Genomic DNA, 16,957 nt, shown 5'->3' on the forward strand with positions numbered 1-16,957 from the left:
CTGGTAGACTTTCAAAACCTAGGGGCTGAAACCAATTGGTTGGATAAAATGTGTTTATTTTATGAAGTTGCCATTGATCCATTGAACAGGTTGTATTTATCAAGGTTCAAACAGGGAAGTAGAATCAGTACAGATATATATGAAAGTCTTAAGTTCTTTAGGACAGGCAGTTAGAAAGGGAGAATCATAAATAGGCTGGATCCCCACCAGCAAGGGGCCAACCTGTTGTCATAGGTGAGAGTTTCTCTTTATCTCCAAGAAAGTCCTAAACTCTCTTTTGAGGTCTTCCAGCTGAGTAAGTCATGCCTACCCAGGGTAACATCTCTAAATTAATGCTTATTTATTATATATTTTTATTACATTTGCACTATCTCTTTATGGCAAAACTTGGAGTGGTGTTTGCTTGGATAAGGGAAAAAAGGTGTGTGTAAGACACAGAATGGGTGCTTTCCCCCTTTTTTTCTCCACTCTTTGTAAGACAATAGCTCTAATAATCCACCCTATTCATAAACATACTAGAAAGAAAATTCGAGGGGACAAAGTTTAACCTACCCCAAATGATAGCACTAAGTCATTATAGGAGTTTGCTGTGACCAAAGAAAAATCAACCTCTTCATATATTTATAGAAACTTTGTTATTCTCATTGATCTTTTCCACTATTTCCTTTATCTTTTCCCTTCCCTCATTTATCATAGCTTTTGTCATTATTCACTTACTACATCAGGAAATGAATGTGGTATAGCACAATATGATGATGGCAAAGTACTTGTTTCACACTTGGTAGTGTTTGAATGTTTTGTCTCCCCAAAACTCATGTTGAAATCTCATCCTCAACTTGGCAATGTTGGGAGAAGTTTGGGTGATGGGGGGCAGATCCCTCATGAATAGATTAACACAGGGGGTGTGTGCAGTGAGTTCTCACTCTATTAGTTCTTGCCAGAGCTGATTGTTTAATAGACCCTGGCTCCTCTGTTTCTCTCTCTCTCTCTCTCTCTCTCTCTCTGATGAACTGAAATATCTGGAATGGAAAAATCACTGTATGATGTACCTTGCTAGGTACAGTTTCTTAGAATCAGAGACATTTCCCTTGTTCAGTTGAAAGAGAACTAAATGGCTCCCCTATTTCTCAATAACACAGAACTAGCAAAGAACATTCTCGGATCTAAAGGAACATCTAGGGTATGGACCCTGTGAACTTAGGACTGAGGTCTAGATGGGTTGAAGTCATCTTAGTGGAAGCTTGAGTGAATTAATGGCTTTGAGAAATATATCCAACTTCAACTCCTGAATAAGGTTAAAACATGTTATAAACTTAGACATAATATCAAGAAAAAGTGTGGGAATCACTCTCAAAATGATTAATGCCAAATTTCTGTCAGTCTGCTGAAAAGGTGGCTTAAAAATTAGAACTTATAGAAATATAATTATATTCATTAAAGTCAGAATACGTAAAATTACTAAATTTTTTATTCTTTTTCAGATTCTAAATTGTTATACCACTTATAATTCCAATATTTTAAATAATGATTTTTGTATATGAATTGTGACTGTGGTCCTGATCTTTCACTTCCTAGTTATAATAAAGCTATTAGGGTAGAAAAACCTGCCTGAAATAGGACTCTCCTCCCAACTCCCTCCCTTTTTTTAAAAAAACTCATTCTTGTGAAACATAGGAATAAGAATATAAGATTAAAATTCTTCTACCTTCTGTTGGTCAAGGAATATATACCACAGTATGTAATAATACCTAAGCCATTTTTTCACTCTGAACTCAGTCCAATTCTATTACTTGATTTTGGAAATGGATTTTGAACACAGGCCTGTTTGACTAATCAGATGATCATTTTCCTATTTTTTTTCTATTTAAATGCTGAGTGGCAGAGCCGTATTTGGGAGGGCAATGATTTCATTACACCAACAGGGGGAACTGCCATTCCAGCAAAACAACAAAAGCCAAGTTGGCTAAGGGAAAATGTTCCCTATCATGCTGAAGGAGCCACAAGAGAAATGCCGACAAAATGTCACCTCAAACACAATGACTACAGGATTACAGAAATCTAATTAGCCATTTCATTAACTGAATTCTGTCTGCGGAGATGGCAGACAATAGAGACTCGGAAACATTCTCTCATTTGAAATATATCAAACTGTCAAGGAGATTGTTCAAAAGTTTGTTTCCTGTATTTTTTTCAGGTGTTGAAGGTGGGACTAGGGAAATGGAGTGAGTTATAAAAAGGTTACATTTCAGAGGGTTTGTAAAAACTGATGACACTTTCAGGGAGCTAAATCCACTACTGTGGATATATTGACAATGATGCTGTATAAATCTCATTTATTTTCTTCATTCCACACAAACTTAATTAGGTAGATTTATAGAAATCATGTTCTAAGGGTTCAGAAGAGAATGGAGTTCAGGGATTGGCAGATTTTCCATCTATAGTTGGTATAAGTAGGTTGACAATGATGCTGTATAAATCTCATTTATTTTCTTCATTCCATACAAACTTAATTAGGTAGATTTATAGAAATCATGTTCTAAGGGTTCAGAAAAGAATGGAGTTCAGGGATTGGCAGATTTTCCATCTATAGTTGGTATAAGTAGGTTGACCTCATCTGCAGAAATGTGGTTAGTACAATGAGACTTTTGTTCACTGCTTGGCATTTAGAGACACATGTTAGAGCTAGTTCATTGCTGACTGGTAGACTTTCAAAACCTAGGGGCTGAAGACACTTACACTGTCTGGATTACTACCTCTTTGAAGGCAGGTGTCTAATTTTACTAATTTATATAGCTGTAGATTTCAGTGTCTGAGACTTTTTTAAAGTAACAAATAAATGAATGCATTAATTTTTAGAATAAACAAAGTTTTTTAAACTCAAAAAGAACAAAGCAGTATGAATCCAAGAATAATGGAAAGAAATTGATGGTATGATTGCAATTTATGATTTATTAAAAAGAAATCACCTGGTCTTCAATGTAATCACCTAGTAAAATGTTATGAATTGCCACTGAATTTTGATGAGGATGTTACAGCAGATAAAAAGCACTGAAATAGACAGCAGTCAAGCTCCATTCAATTGTACATTTTTACTTCGGGATTGGTCAGTGTATCCTCAATGGTTGCTGCACATTAGCAAAGCACACAGTGCATGATCAAGCCAGTTGCCACTTTTCTGCTGTAATTTGTGGCTGCTGCTTTGTGACTTGGCCTCCTTCACTCCACAGGATGTGATTTTACATTGGGTCCGTGGTGACGTCTTAATATCTTATACCACCTGCCTGCAGGGTGTGGCTTTCAATGCTTCAGTAAAGAAGACTGTTGTTTTGTTCGAAGGGAAAGATTCATAGAGGAAACTGAGGGAATATTTCTTCTCTAAAAAAAACCCACCTGGATTGTTAGGTAAATGACAATGTTAAGAAGAGGTTTAGAGAGGATTTGAAGGATGTTGAGAATGGCCCTTGAGATAACCAGGACTGAAAACACTTTTAAACTATGTAGCACCATTTACACAACTGAAGATATACCACTTTCAGTACAGTAGAAAACAATTTGTTGCCTCTAAGTTCCAGGGAGATTTTTGATTTTAGAACAACATAATGTTCACAGGAACACCAGGATTCTGATTGCACTATAATTCAAGGGTGGCTCTCTGTATAAAGCACGTGGGTTGCTGCTGTGTACTGCCAAGAAAACAATTAGAAAGCGAGAAGTTCAGATAAGCAGTTTGGCTGTTTTGTTTATAGGATGCTGTATAGTTTGTTTGATTCTTTGCAGCAGTTATTCAGTCTTCCTAAGGATGAAGAAAACGTTCTTCTCTTTAAGAACCAAACTTTTAGCTTCCTATTCTATATTATATCATAGAATATAACACAGGACAGAGTAAAAGGCCAAAATTCTCATGATTTAAGGAACACTTACATCTCCTTGAGCTATCAGATTCCAGATGAAGAGGCTGCAATTCAAATTCATAAGTTTAAGACATCCAACACTTTAAAAGTTCATCCATGGAAAAATAAAATTCTGCAAGAACACCACAATGGTAATTTAGGACATTTAGTTTTTCTTTCAGCTATACTGAATTTGCTCAAAAACTAATTTTCTACCAAAAGCAGGCACCACAGCAAACAAACAAACCTTATAATAGAATATTGGTTTAGAATACTAAACAATGAGATTAATGAAGTAATGTATTGTGTTGAAGAAAACAGCATTAAAGAAACTGAATAACAGAATTGGTAACTTCAAGTTTAAAAGTAAAGGACTTTTTTGTTTTTAAATAAAAGTTTTCTTTGTTTTGTCTTTATAGATTGTCAGGAGAAAACACCATTTTAAAGACTGACCTTGAGCTAGTATCTTTAAAAAGGAATTAATCTATTAGTTCCTTTATTGACTAGGATTGACAATGACTTTCTTCAGTTAAATACAGTTACTTATTTGTTTAAATTGATGTCTCATAGATATTTTACTGTCATCATTGTTCATTGGTAGGAAACAATAAGCTTAAAAATATAAATATTATACTTCTCAATGAAAACAGACCTAAGACAATATTTTCCTGAATTCCAATTTCCGTGGGAGACTAAAACATTTTTAAATAAAAATCCTAGTCACACGAACAAAAGTCTTTTATTGTCTCCACAAAATAGTAGTATCGATTTATTAATATAGAAAATGTGGTTAATCATACTCACTGTTTAAAGTGTCACGTAAATGCTAGAGAAAAATAATAAGGAATTTGGAAATAATCACACTTAAGAATAAAATTATATGCTTTTCTATTTTGCACATTTAAATAGCAAAGGCTTTCTTACCCAAAGTCTAATTATGCAACTAGTTGGAAAATTAAGAGCTTTCGTTTATGAAACAGATTTGACTGAGGCTCATAGTATACTACACACTCATGACAAGTTTTATGGGGGCTACACTTTAGTGTGGAGATTCTCAAAATCTGGTCAGGAAGCTTTGGGCATCCTTGATGTTTTTAGGGTGTCTGTAAGGTCCAACTATTTTCATAATTATATTAAAACATTCATTAGCTTTTTCCACTATTCATTTAACATTTACACTGATGCTGTGAAAGCAAATGTGGTAAAATTGTTGGTGCCATAGAATCATGGCAGTGGCACCAGAGTATACCAAATAATCAATGTGTTCTTCATCACCACATACTAACAATAAAAAAAAATGCCAGTTATCCACGAGAACGTCCTTGATGAAATAGTGAATAATATTAACTTTATTAAATCTCAACCCTTGAGTACACTTCTATTTTATTTTGTCTTACTTTATTTTATATTCCATGTTACAAAATGCGGAGCACTTCTGCTCCAAACCATAGTAAATCATTGTCTACAGGAAAAGTACTTGTGCAGTTATTTAATTTGTGCTAAATTACCTGTTATTTTTTACAACACTATTTTTACTTGAAAGAACATCTACCTATTAAGACAGGCATTGGTGGACTCTTCCCCAAAAAGGAATAAAGTGAGCTTGTCACTATAAAAAAAAATTGTAGACAATTCGTGGCCAGTGATAAAATTAATATTTCAGATTAATTTGAATTTTTGAAGACCTATATCTGACATTGTGAGACTGACAACATCCCAACACTTAAAGATAGATGTGATGATATCTTTTGGATTTTAATAAATGTAATCTTTAATACAATGAATTGGGTCAATATTTGGAACTTGTGCATAACTTAGTGAATGAATATTTTCTAATTAATGAATTCACATTGGTAAAAATTCAGTTACGAGTAAAACATTTATTCAAATTGTAAGATTTACCAATGAATTTTAAGAAAAGTTCATTGACATGGGCACAGATTCCACCTTTAAACTGCCCTTTAAGAAACTATACTTGGTGCATTTTCTTATACTATCAAAAATAAATATTTAAAATTATACGAACAGGCTTTTAAAATACAGTACTGCTCCCATTTTTAACTGTGTGCATGCATGTGAGGCTGTTTTTTATTTAGACATATCTCAACCAAAGTAACACCTCACGACATATTGTATGCATAAGCAAATATGAAAATCCAGCTATCCTCTATTTAACAAATCCTTAAAGAGATTTGCCAGAAAGAAAAAAGAAATGAAAGAATGCCACCTTTCTCAGTAATTATTTTTGTTTTGAAAAATCTAGCTACTTTTTTAATATATGTTACTTTTGTTAATGGTTAATGGATTTATAATAATTTTAAATTGATAAATAAGTACTTTAAATTTTCCCAGTTTTAATTTCTAATATGGATAATTGGTGGATACAGACAAATTAAAAAAAAGCTCTTTGGGATCCTCAGTACATTTTAAGACTGTATTCTTGAAACCAAAATATATGAAAACTATGGTTCTAGTACATTACATACTTTTGTTTCCTCCAAAAGGAAACTTCATTAATTCCTAAGCCTGTTAATGTCAGTTGTAATTGTTATTATAATTAGGTAATAAAACATTATGCACACTGTTGAATTGTGTGTGTCAAGAAACAGCTTCTGTTGTTTCTATGAAAACTAAGTTAAAAACAAAGAGGATTTTTTACAAAAACATAAATTATATATAAATAAAATAATCATAAAATACTGGAAGCAAATATTGTAAAAATCTGAAAGAATCCTGTCCTGAGTTTGTAATATCTTTAAGTTCTTACTACATCTTGAAAAAAATTCAAATTAATAACCTTCTAACACTGTATAATTTATATGATGTGAAGCTCAAGTGATGTGAAGCTCAAGTCAGTAGAACAACATGCACTGGAAAGGTTTTTGTCCCTACAGTAAAAAAGACTGGCTAATGACAGAATCTTTATATATTTTAACTAAGGAGGTATTTGAAGCATTGTTTTTGACTATATTATATCTTAACCATTTTTGTAATTGATTAACCAAATACTGATCATACTAATACCTAATACTAGTATTGGGCTTTTAGTGTCATTATAGTTACCTACATAAAAGTGGAAGAGAAGTAAAAGCAATTATGGTGCAGGCACGTTATTGTGTGCATTTCACTGGATGAAACAAATAATGTTTTGATAGAGTCTTTTGGGCCTCTTGAACATCCCATATTTTGGTCCCATAAGGACCAGGGATCCTTGGTGGTAGTTTCCTGCATTTATTAGGTATATTGGTTTGCTAGGGCTGCCAAAACAAAATACCACAGACTAAATGGCTTAGACAACAGAAATCTATTTTATCATAGTTCTTGAGGCTAGAAATCTAAGAATAAAGTGTTGGCAAGCTTGGTTTCTTCTGAGGCCTTGCTCCTTGGCTTACAGATGGCCCCTTTTCTTGGTGTTCTCACTTGGTCTTTTCTTTGCACACATATCCCTAGTGTCTAACTGTGTCCAATTTTTCTCTTTTTATAAAGACACCAGTGAGATTTCATTAAGGCCCATCCTAATGGCCCCATTTTCACTTGATCACCTCTTTAAACACCCTGTCTTCAAATACAATTACTTTCTGAGGTATAGAGGTTTAAGGCTTCAACACGTGAATTTCTGTGTGACACAAGTTGGCCCATAACATAGGGTTCCTGATCATTAGAATGCTACCAGAAGCTTTACTGACCTGGCAATCTGAGCCCTCCCTTCTCACACTCTTGAAGACCTCTATTTCCTCTATTAATTGGCTTTGTATGTAAAACACTTACATTGGTTTTTGAGTAAATCTCCGCTGACAAATAACTGAATGTACCTTTATTTTTAGTCAAGGACCCAATCAAAAAAACCCTTTAGAAATTATTCAGTTTATTGTTAGCAGACATTTTCTCAAAAAGTTAGATAGTAAATCTTTTAAGCATTATGGACCAAGAGGTAATATCAAGGATATTATTTAGGCATTTATATAATTGTTAAAAATGCAAAAATTTAACTGTGTAAAAACTATTCTTAACTTGTGGGCCAGATTTGGCCTGGCCTAGATCATTGGTTTCTTTGTAGGTAGAAAAAAATTAAGCTCAGATTAAAAAAAACAACTTACAAAAAAACCCCCACTTTTTTTAAGTCATGTGGAAACTAATAGAACAATGTATCCAAAACCAAATTCAGATTAGCTATGTCACGTTGCTTCTTTGCAATGTGAAATATAAGCTAGAATGATCATTTTAAAAGATGATTATTCACAGATGATTTGTATGAACCTGTAGAAAATCCAAAAGAATCTGCAGATAAGTTAGGCAAAGTAGTTGAATACAAGGAAATCAGGAGTATATCTATATAACAACAAAAACAACAAAATGATACTATACAATTTTTTTTTTAAAAGTACCAAAAATAACAAACAGGTACCTATCAAATAGATGCCTTTTTAAATGTCATTATATATAACATCACTTATTTTCAGATTGATTTATAGATTAAACATAATCTTAATAATTTCTAGCACTTTACTTTTTCATTTGTAAAAATTGATGTATCGATTTTAAAAAATACATTGAAATGTGTAAGTGGCCAGAAATAGCCAAGATATCGTTCATGAGGAACATTTTTGGAATATCTGCTCTACTACCTATCAGGAATTATTTTAAAACTGTAATAATTACTATAACATGGTACCACTGCTAAGCTAGACAAATACACAAATAGAGCAGATTAGAAAGTTCAGAAATAAGTTCACACAGCTATAGAAATTTGATATACAGTAATATGGCAATACAGAGCACCACACTAAACAAATAATCATTGAAGATGCTGTGTAAATAGATACTTATACATGAATAAAAAAATACTTGATTCCAGATGGATTTTAAATTCAAATATGAAAGAAAAAAAACAGAACAATAATTTTAACAATTTCATCAGAAAATATTAACACCTTAAAGTATGGAAAATAATTTAGCAAGGCAAAGAAAACACTTCCCATAAAGGAAAAGATTAATAAATCAGGCTATATTAAATTAAAGAAAGCTTGTCTTTTAGTAGATACTATTTTATCTAATAAGGACATTTTAGATACATTACTAACTAATTTACTTCCATCCTGTAGAGATACATACTGATATTTTACAAAAAACAAACAAAAGAAATACATATTTTGGAATCTTGACTTTAAAATAGTACAGTTGTGGGTGGATGTGGAAAGGGTACACGTGAGATGAGAGTGATAATTCTTAAAGATGGATAATGATAAATAAAAGTTTATTATACTCTTCTCAAAATTATCTCTCAAATGTTTCAATATTTTCACAATAAAACATTTAAATCAATAGAGTAGGAAAAATTAATTACTACACATGTAATAGACAATGGAATCATATTCTGATTAGATAAAGAACTGCTATAAATCAGTATGACAAAAAGACAAAATGTAGAAAAATGGCTAAGAGACTTGAGGAGACACTTCACAAAAGAAGACATTCAAATTTCCAATAAGCATAAGAAAGAAGATCAACACCATTAGTCATCAAGGATATATAACAGAAAAACTAAAATTTAAAAAAAAAAAAAAAATTGACCGTTGACCACACCATTGCTAGTGAGGATGCAGCACAATTGGAATTCTTACATGTTAAAGATCTAAATATAAATTATTTTCTGGGTACGAGCCAAGCATACCAGGCCCTTAAACCAGACAGGTGCCCTGGATCAGATCATGGAAGATATTATTAGACAAAATGCCAGAATGCCAAACAGTGTATTGTGTATTATCCCGTTTTTTCTTTTTCTTTTTTTTTGGTTATAACAGAATACTTGAAACTGGGTGATTTATAAAGATAATGAAATTTATTGCTTACAGTTTCTGAGACTGGGATGTCCAAAGTCCATCTGGTGGTGGTGACAGTGACCCAGGGTTCTCACATTGCAAGATAGTAGAAGCAGAGAAAAAGAGAGAGACAGAATCTCCTCTTTTTTTAAAGCCCTCAGAACCAGCCTGTGTCCACCATTTTTAATACATTCACTACTGCACAGTCCTACAATCCAATACCTCTTCAAGGCTCCATCTTTCAATTGACATAATAGGATTTCCCACCCTCTTAACAGTCACAGTGGAGACCAAGTTTCTAATCTATAAAACCTGGACACAATTCAAGCTTCAGTGAGATTTTGGGGGACACAATTCAATCTACTATACACAGTGACCATGTAATTTTTTTTCCCTAGAGGAATTCTCCTTGCATCAACAAGAAATAGAAATATAGGTCATATTGACAAATGGTGCTGGGATTTAAAAATTCTCTGTCTTCAAAATAATCTCATTGGAAAAATTTAAAATGTTATTTAAATAAAGAAACTTGAATATTTGAATTCAGCTTTAAACAACATAGAGAACTTGAAAATTTGGAAAGATGTGAAGGGATAAAATTTGACCTGAGTGTAAATTTTATTGCAAAGCTAAGCAGCAGTAAAACCCTGCAGCGTAATATCCACCTGAAGAAGCTCCTTCTCATGGGCAACCCGTGTGCTGACTATGAATGATACAGGAAGTTGGTGGTGGCAATTCTTTAACAATTGAAGTGCAGGATGTGGAAGAAAGGGAAATCAGGAGGGATTCAGGAATTGCAGAATTACCTAATAATTGAACAATAAAAGTTTATTGTCTCAAGTGAACCAAAGTCAAACAAATGCATTAGAGGAGACTTCAAGAATACCATAAAAATGAACACAAGGAAAAGGGAAGTAACCTGGGCTTTAACATTGATACACAGATATCACTGCTACAATTTTATCTTCTTTAGAGAACAAAAACCACCAGATATTAGAAATACAGAAAGAGGGACTCAACCTAAAGAAATCAGATAAAAGCAAATAGTAACTAGTACTCTGGTATAAGTCCGCTGAGTTTACTCCTGAATTCAGATTGGAAACTCTTAGACATATGGTAAAATGACTAAAATATTAAAAAACAAAAGATGAATCCAAAGAAGTAAGGTAAACACTTAGAACTTTGATCACTGAAGGCAGAAAAGACCTTAAAATAAATGAGCTTTAACTTCACTTCTTTGTGAAAGATAATGAAAAGTATAACAAGATCATCCTGGATTTTGCTGTTTGTAAGTATGTGGATACCTTTTTGATGATGCCAATTTGCAGCCAACTTACGTGCAAGTAGCAATCAAATGAAAGTCATTTCGGCTTGTACTTCCTGCATAAGTCAAACCTGACAGCATCTCTAATAAACAATCTCAGCAGCAGGGCATGTAGTAATATGCATGGCCAAGATAGGAGAAGTAATTATAGGTGGAAGAAAAACATCCGTGTCTGTGAAAAACTACCTGGGACATCAACAGAGAGTAAACAATCAAGCAAGAAGAGCATGCAAACTGAGAATCTAGAAGTAGATTCCAGCAAATGTATGTTTCCTGATGCAGCTAACTTAGTTCACAAGGTAAACCACATGCCCAGAAGAGTTGGATCTGAGCCAAAATTATACCAAATGATGAGGATTCACACCTTGCAGATAATGTTGGAAGGCCTCCCTTGATTTGAAATATCAGGCTGCATTATCATTGAATGTGCCCCATGAGACCCAGTTTTACTCTGCAAAGAATGTATGCGTAACATTTATGGGGTTCAATTCACACAGAGTTATTAATCAATATTACTACTTTAATGTTTTAACTCCTCTACTTTGTATAGTACAAGTTTTAAACTGGTTTAAACTTTAAATGTGTACCTCAATATGCTACTAGCTGATTATCTGTCCATATAAGGTGTTAGCTAGTGAAAATGTTCAAAAATTACTACCAACACTTTGCCGAACATTTTTGGATCATCTACTACATGTAAACGTGCGCATTACCTACAATAAAACAATTCTACTCTTTGGTGTGTACCAGCGAGGAAAGTATAACATAAAAGAAATAGAAGAATTTCAGAACAAAAACACTATTTCTAAAGGACAAATATAAAAAAAGAAAGCATAAAAATCCATCATACAGTGATAAAATGAATGAGCCTTAAATCTATGCAAAAATATGCAATACTATTAAGCACAGGAAGGCAAGAACTATATGTAATTATATATGTAGCTATGTGAATATAAGAAAAAAGCTGGAAAAATTAAAATAATAAAATAAAATAAAACCATCACCTACCAAAAAAAAAAAGAATCCTTCTATATAAAGTTAAAAAAAATAAAAAAAACTGACAAATTACCTTAAGTGTTAAAATTTAAGGTGTTAGGTTCCTTTGGGGAGAAAGAAAGAATTAGTGACTGATGGAGGACCAGGTGCATCTGGGAAATTCACACTGTTTTATTTATTGTCCTTTTTTGAGGTTTCACAACTGTCCATATTTGGATAATTTATGGAAATGTACAGTTATCCTTTGCATCCTTTTTATGTGTGGTACACTTTAATATAATACGCTTGAAAAAAGGAAGTTCACTTAAAGTGAAAAATTTGGCAGTGCATTTGAAAAGGATAAAAATGTGCATAAATTATTATTCCAATTTTACTAATGAAGAAAATAAGACATTCAAAAGACCAGTGTCGAATCAAGTAACTTTTGAAAGTCTTATTTTCTTCATTAGTAAAATTGAAATAATAACAACAGACTCATACATGTGTATGTGTATGTATGTGTGTGATAAGGGTGAGTGTGTAATTAGATAAAATATTGTATGAAAGCCTGCAGTGAAGTGTCAGGCACAAACCCAGTATCCCTACTGGCATCTCCCTGGCAGACCTTGGAAACTAGACCCATACCTCTCACCATATACTAAAATCAACTCAAAATGGATTAAAGAATTAAATATACACCCTGAAACAATAAAACTTCTTAAAGAAAACATAGGAGAAACACTCCAGGAAGTAGGACTGGGCACAGACTTCATGAATACAACCACAAAAGCACAGACAACCAAAGGAAAAATAAATGGGATTATATCAAACTAAAAAGCTCTGCACAGCAAAAGAAACAATTAACAGAGTTAAAAGACAACCAACAGAGTGACAGAAAATATTTGCAAAATATACATCTGACAAAGGAGTAATATCCAGAATATAGAAGGAATTCAAACAACTTTACAACAAAACCCAAGTAACCCAATTAAAAAATGGGCAAAGGAGCTAAATTGGCATCTCTCAAAGGAAGATATACAAATGGCCAACAGACACATGAAAAAATGCTCAACATCACTCAGCATTTGGGAAATGCAAATCAAAACCACACTGAGATACTATCTCACCTCAGTTAGGATGGCTAACATCAAAAAGACTGTGAATAATAAATGCTGGTGAGGTTGCGGAGAAAAAGGAACTCTCATACATTGTTGGTGGGACCACAAAATGGTGCAGCCTCTATGGAAAATGGGTTCCTCAAACAGTTGCAGATAGATCTACCATATGACCCAACTATCCCACTGCTGGGAATATCCCCAGAAGAATGGAAGTCATCAAGTCAAAGGTATACCTGTTCCCCAATGTTCATCACAGCACTCTTTACAATAGCCAAGATTTGGAACCAGCCCACATGTCCATCATCAGATGAGTGGATATGGAAATTGTGGTATATCTACACAATGGAATACTACTCAGCTATAAAAAATAATGAAATACTGCCATTTGCAACAACATGGATGGACCTAGAGAGAATTATATTAAGTGAAATAAGTCAGGCATAGAAAGAGAAATATCACATGTTCTCACTTATTTGTGGGAAATAAAAATAAATAAATAAATTCATGAATAAACTGGGGGGGGGAGGGGAAGGAAGAAGACACAACAATTACAATTCCTTGAAATTGATAGGACAAGCGAACAGATATGAGGTTGTTGGGAGGGAGGAGGGAAAAGGGAGGAGGGAGGGAGTTTTCGGTAATGGGCCACAATAATCAACCACTCTGTGTATTGACAAAATAAAATTAAATTAAAAATAAACAAACAAAACTAAAAATAATTATCAATGAAAAATAAGTTACTTGAAATTTGAGTGAATTTTAAGATTATAGATTTGAGTCAGGCAGACCTGAGCTTGCATGCCTATCTCCATCACTAGATACACAATTTATTTATTTATTTTTGGCAGCTGGCCAGTATGGGATTCTGAACCATTGACTTTGATATTATAACACTGGACTCTAACCAACTGAGCTGACCAGCCAGCCTTCTTATAAGCTTATTATATTACAAAGGTGATAATATATATCATCGGTTCATAGGATTTTGGGAATGATTAAATGAAATAATACACAAATAATGGGGTACCAGATTACATGACAGTACTTAATAAATGTTATTATTCAAACAATAATCATTTGTACTACCTATTAGAATAAAACACTGCTGGAGACCAGCTCCACAGGATTCGTTGGACCTGAATAGGTGGTGTGGATTTGGTGAAAAGGAAGAGACGGACCACAGATGTCTAGTGCAAGTGTGGACAACAACCACATGAATCTTGCTTTATTTATATGTTTTTACTTAATCTTTTACATATTAATTTATCTTTTAATCAAAACATTTCTTATTTCATTTATATTGAACAAGAAAGGTCAAAATGTTCCAAAGTACTCATGCTCTGACAAAGAACACCCACTCATGCATCAATAGTTCACCCCAAAGCTTGTGGCTCGTGGCCAGGAAACCATACAATAGCAGCATGCTTGGCTTTAGAGAGCATCAGACTTTTAGTTTAAACTATAATTCTTAACCTTCTTAACTTACAATTTAACCCTTTTTAAATCTTACTTATACTTACTATACTTGATTTTCATAACATTGATTACTTACACTTGACAATTGTTTATACTCTATATAATATAATCATTTTAATTTATAATCAAAATCACAATATTTATAACATGATTTTTTATCATAAAACTTAACTATAAATCTCTATTAAATTTTATGTTTTTAATACAAGTTTTGTGTTAGAAACTGATTTAAACAAAACCTGTTAATATCAAAATGTATGTTTTTCTACTGTCTAACTTATTCATCTTTGTAACAAAACTTTTCATCTCTCTGCCAAGAAACTCCGGAAACAGCACAGGGGACAAAGTGAAAAGTTAAATGACCCTTCTTAAGTTTGTTAAAATACATGGCATCATTCTTATTATTACTATGGAATGACATGTTCTTGGTGAATCAAGTGAAGCAGTGGGAGTGGAGAAGGAACAAAGAAATCTGTAACTGGTTGTGATCAATTAGTTGTGAACAAACAGGAAATTCCACGGAGCCATGTCAAACATACGGGGCCCCCTTGCAGCCTGTTGAACAAGGGGTATCATTCCTTAGTCTCTCATGCCATTCCCTATAGCAAGATGGCTCTCGACAAAACACTACTACTGAGGTGCCATTGAGATATGGATTTTTTTGGAATACATATTTTTTAATTAAATTTTTGTAAAAATATCTCAATTTTTTCCTAATTGCTTTAACTAAAGCACACGTATTAAGGCACACTTACTTTATAAAAATCTCTATTAAGAAGAGGAACATATTCTAAAATTGATACCTTAAACTATATTTTAAAATACAACAATGGCTAAAATAGTTTTAATTAATTCATGCTGTCAAAAATTACTTCCATCATAACTTTGAAAAAAAATTTATACACACACGAACATGTATACAAACATATATTCTATTGGTTCTATTTCTCTGGAGAACTCTGACTAATACAGGGGCCATGCAAAAATGCATTTTATTTTTCCAACTATGTATCAGTATCTTCTAGGATGCTTTACTAAGTATATTCTCCCTATATATATTCTCTATATAAATGTACTTGTTCTCTAAATAACATGTGCTTATGTGTATATATGAGTTGGTATCAATATACATACTTACATAAGATGTAAAACAACCTGGCTTAAATTTGGTAGTCAATAAATATTTTTTGAATATTTTTAAATAAATCATACACATAAATTTTTTCTAGTACTAAAATTGTCCTTAATTATATGTTTTTTTTTTAAAAAGAAAGAAAAGGAAAGAAGGAAGAGAAAGAAAGAAAAAAAGAAAGAAAATTTAACTTATTAAATGATCTCAGCAAGTGTCCAGAGTATCCAGAGAACAGCTTCAAGGATCCAACTTCATTTCAGAGTGATGGAAAAAGATGATGTTTAAAATAACTAGGCCAAGGTCACCAACTTATTATGGGGTGGGCTGCAATAAGTACTCAGATGGCCTAAGGTGGCTCATACTCCCTCTGATTATACCATGCAGACTCTCAGTTTTACAAGTTCACAGTCTCTGAGGGTTTCCATTTGTTTGTTTTGTTTCTTTTTGAGTCACTATTAGAGGATTTGGAGCCATGGCAACAGCTGCTACAGTGATGCTCTTGGCTTGCCAGTTCTCTGGGATGGCTGACCATGTAAATGATGGTTGATTATCCTGTTGGCACAATTTTGTGCTTCTAACATTGCTGCCATATGGTCGTGTTTTCCCATTGGAAAATCTGGCTAGTTTGTAAACTTTTTTCCTCAAGAGCAGAGACCATGACTCCTCCTTCTTTGAACATTTATTTTGGGCTGAGAATAGCGCACTCAAGAGCAAAAGCTTGATAAACATAATGGGGATTCGGGCCACTCCTCTTATTCTCCTGTCTAGCTAGTACATATGGTTCCTGTGTTACCTTTCTCTTGCTGCTGTACCACAAATGTAGTAGCTTAAAACAATGCAAATATATGATCTCACAGTTTTGGAGTTCAGAAGTCTGAATGGCTCTAAATGGGATAAAAACAAGGGGTTGGTAGAATTGTATTCCCTTCTAGTGGCTCTATGGGAGAATTTGTGTTCTTGTCTCACCACCGTCCTTGCCCTTCCAGCCTCAAAGCCAGCAATGGTAGGTTGAGTCCTTCTCACATCACATCACTCTGACACTCTGCTTCCATAATTTGGTCTCCTGACTCTTGCCTCTCTCATTCACTTGTAAAGGACCGTGTGGTTACATCAAATCCACTGGATAACCCAGGGTAATCTCCTTATTTTAAGGACGAATGATTAGCAACCTTAATTCCATCTGTAACTTTAATTTACCCTTGGTATATAATATAACATATTCA

At 33.4% G+C, this 16,957-nt stretch overlaps 1 pseudogene; it reads left to right on the plus strand.

Annotated features, from left to right (window-relative positions):
- The first annotated feature begins 10,103 nt into the window (after positions 1-10,103).
- On the plus strand, positions 10,104-10,756 carry LOC103581318 (annotated as a pseudogene).
- The last annotated feature ends 6,201 nt before the right edge of the window (positions 10,757-16,957 follow it).

Source organism: Galeopterus variegatus, unplaced genomic scaffold, assembly GCF_000696425.1.
Source record: "Galeopterus variegatus unplaced genomic scaffold, G_variegatus-3.0.2 Scaffold12784, whole genome shotgun sequence".
NCBI lineage: Eukaryota > Metazoa > Chordata > Mammalia > Dermoptera > Cynocephalidae > Galeopterus > Galeopterus variegatus.